Below are 4275 nucleotides of genomic sequence, written 5' to 3' on the forward strand. Positions count from 1 at the left end.
TTCGAGTATTTTTACAAATCCTATTGTGTCTCTGATTACCAGTGCAGGAATTCAACAACTACAGAGGATTGGAAATACCCAAATCATGTTCCTGAATGTGTTTCCTCGCATCTAACAACATGTAAAATTTTAGACTATGAACCTGTGGAAGCTGATTTTCGATTTGCAACATATATTTTGCAGAATGCCAGACTTTTACAAGTTATGGAAATCCATTGTCCCTTTACCCCAAAAGCAATGGCGAGCCCCAAGTTCATAGATGATTTAATCTCCTGCCCAAGGATCTCTCCTGCATGTAAGCTGTCATTGGAATGAATATTGCTAGTTTGTTGAAAGAAAAAAAAAAAAAAGCAAATAGGAAGGAGTAAACAATAACTCCTAATGAATTGTTCTGATTATAAGACTCTGCATACTTTTTGTAAATTGATAATTGATTATGATTCTGTTTATAAGTTGGTTATTGAGTGTTTTGGTGACCTCGTAAAAATAGTTGAGTCACCTTCTTCAATATTAAGAACAATTTCTCTGTAAATTTTCATTTTATGAGGTCTCTTAATTAGTTACAAAGCCTTGTTCGGAAATCATTTGAGAATCCAGATTTTTACATTATACACATTTGTTTGAAGCCCTACTACAGTTATTCTTTGCTAGTTTCTTCAATCTTACACTATTAACATAAGAAGGTGTGAGGTTTGGTCTGTGGTGTGTTGCTCTACCAATGTATCAGCTTGTTTGGTCTGCTGTCAATGTCGTCTTCTGCAGAGGGCTGTTTGATGCTGTGTCAGAGCAGGGATTTGTGTTTGGAAGTTTTTACTTGCAAATAGCTTTTGTTCTTTTCTGTGTTGATTTTGATTTTGATTTGGGAGCTTGGTGTAATTCGGTTTTTACTTATTTGAATTTCACGTGACACTCCATCTAATACCAATTATGGTTATTCATTCCACTCTAACCTGGTTGTTGCTTCCGTTAAACTGACTAAAACAAGTATTAGATAGTAAATTATGTTTTCTTTGGGTACAAAGATAGTAAATTATTACTCTTATCTAATTAAGTTTAATTGTTGTGCATTGTCGGTGTAAAGATTCTTTACACATACATCCAATGATGCATTGCCACATCATTTAATGAATGTGACACATATGTGTTTTTAAATACCATACATGATGTGTCACTATATTATTAGATGCATGTGTAAAATAACTTTACACTAACAGTGCATATAAATTAAATTCTATCTAATTATAACTGGTATCATATAAAAGTGAAATACAAAGCAAAACAAGATTTAGTAGATATCTTCAAGTTGCTATTGTTGTTTGTTTTTGCTTTGTAATTGTGCTTCTGAGTTTTCAAAAGAAAAGTTGTTACCTCATAGCCAGCCAGTTGAGATTTCACATGAACAAAACCTTCCTTTGAAATGAAGGTCGAAATGACTTAATTTGCAATTCTTACCACCCCCAATCTGCATTCTCAAATCTAACTTTTTAAAATAAAAGAAAGAAAGCAACTAGGAAATAGCAGGTGTTGGGGCAGATGGAGAATGCATTTGTTCGAAGCATCGGTACATTTATTCTTTGGCGAAGCATGATGTACGAGAATGCTTGTTAGTCATCACTTGCTTGACTATGTCTTTCCTCTTCTTCTGACCTTCAACTCTCCTCTGCAACTGCTAGTAGTTCATCCATCTAATATTTCACTATCAGACACTTCCATTGATCCAAAAACTAGGTGGATCCATCTGCCGACGAAAATCGAAGGAGCAGTATTACGTTCCACATTATTACAATGGTCTACGTCTCAGTGTTGTGTCTGGGGTCACTCAATATTTGTACTTCATTGACATTATTGTGTAGAAATAATTTTGGGAAAATGCTAATTGTAGCGAAGGTAAGTTTCACGAAGTAATTGCGAAGGACATGGCAAACTTGTTTTCTCTTATCCGCCTTGTTTCTTATCCAACGCTTCTCTCTCCAATTACTGTTGCAAGTATTTCATAGTACCTTGTTAATTAACTTGTTTGCATGATTATTAAATTACAATTGGACTTCATAATTTTATTTTCTATTTGCAAATTTTTTTAGAGTTAAATACAAAATTATAACTTTCTAAGTTTACTCCTTACTTAATTTTTAATAAATTTTTAGTCCTTAAAAAATTATCGTGCACTTAGTTTTAGTCTCTATTATTAAGATATATAACTTGTATTTTTAAATGAGTTTTTTTTCATGTATGTTTAGAACATCATATAAAGTTTCTCCACAAAAAATGAGCTCAAAATTTATTTTTTAAGATATGATTTTTATTACTTTTATCTTAAACATGCCTATAAAAAATCATTCAAAAAATTAAGAGGTTAATGATAATTAAATAAATTTAGTTTTTTTTTGTCAAGTTGCATTGCATAGTGGCTAGAATTTCACCTTTTTAGATGAATAAGCGGGAGTACCAGGATTCGAACCTCGGTCCCAGCAATAATTTACAATGTCCCTGCCAACCGAGCTACGCTCACGGGAACAAAGAAATTTAGTTTTAGTAGGGACTAAAATTATATGCAAGAAATTTTTTATAGAAACTAAAAATTTAATAAAAACTAAATTTTAAAGATCCTCATTTTATAGGATTAAAAACAGAAGTTTTCTCTGCCGACCCCCCGCATTTCTTTTCTATCCCCTGAATTTCAGTTTTTACCCTTGGGGGTACTGCGGTTTATACGAACCGAATTTTTTTGTCATGCTAAAAAATTTCGGTTAATATAAACCGAAATATTGTGTTCCAAATTTTTTCCAGATTTCCTGCATAAATTCTGCATTAGACCCTCAACTTCCACAATTTATTTGAAATACTAAACGACGTCCGAATTGAGTAAACGATCACTCGTTGGAAAACTTAGGGTGTCAAGAATACAAATATAATTTTTTTAGGGTTAACTATCCAATTGGTTCAGTTTGACCAAATAATGGGTACTGGTACAGAAACAGAGCAAAAACTTTTCTCAGACTTGCAGGTAGATTTTCTCATACTACACTTAATGAAATTTAACAATTCCGGTGTCAATCCTGTAGTAAAGTTTGTCTTCTTTACACTAGATTAAAAATGATTAGCATACGACTTATATTCAGAGAGCTATGATAAATTTACCACAGGTATCTCTACAACATTTTGCAGAAACTTTTCTTAAAATTGTAGGTAGATTTTCTCATACCATACTTAATGAAATTTAACAATTCCGGTGTCAATCTTGTAGTAAATTTTGTCTTCTTTACACAAGTTTAAAAATCATTAGCATACGACTTATATTCAGAGAGATATGCTAAATTTACCACAGATAGTTCTACACGAATTTTCACATAAATTTTTCTTCTTTTTGGGGGGTAAATTTATGTTATTTCGGTTTATATAAACCGATTTTCCCATGTTTAAAATTTCGGTTCGTAGAAACCGAAATAAGTTGGCCAAATTTTTCAAACCACAAAGGGCAAAATGAGATTTTTGGGGTATAAAAGAAAGACGGGGGTCGGGAGAGAAAACTTCTTAAAAATATAACCGTTTTTTATTTGCGAAGTATACAGTGATGGCGATCGGTAGGGATTTTTTTTTTGTCAAATAGTCTAGTGTCTAGAAATTCAACTTTTAAAGTGGTTAAATGAGGTGTCTGGGGTTCGAACCCCAACCCTACATATATAATTGAATATTTTACCAACTAAACTAAGCACACGGGAACCGATAGGGATGATTCTTACTCTAGAATATTTTGAAGCATATCAGATATTTGGATTTTTTTTTTGATTGAGAAAGTAATAATTGATAATTGTGTGGCTTTGTGAGTTAGGAGTATTTGACAAACAAAATGGTAACAAATTGCTGGTGCGTGTTTACCCGTTCGTGAAAATTTTGTGTTGATATTCTTTCTCCTTTTAAACATAATAGAATATTCATTAATATTTTTAAATAGAAAATATCTTCCCTATTCTATTTTTATATTTTTTATTTCTTTTAATGAAATCCTACTTAAATTTTGTTCTTTTTATTTTTATACTCTTTTTATTCTTATACAATAATTCCTCTTACCTTTCAAAATCATGAAAAAAACTTGTTACATATTCATCTTGAAAATAGGGCCAACAGTTGAAGATGGACATATCAATGTTGAGGAAACACTTGATTAGATTCCGGTTTGTATTACTCAGTACACTCTTTATTTTTTCGGTCTTCCTTAGTCGAGATTATTCTTATTTGGCTACCAATAATACTAGAATCACATACTTACTTCCTTTC

The sequence above is a fragment of the Trifolium pratense genome, linkage group LG4 (assembly GCF_020283565.1).
Source record: "Trifolium pratense cultivar HEN17-A07 linkage group LG4, ARS_RC_1.1, whole genome shotgun sequence".
Taxonomy (NCBI): Eukaryota; Viridiplantae; Streptophyta; class Magnoliopsida; order Fabales; family Fabaceae; genus Trifolium; species Trifolium pratense.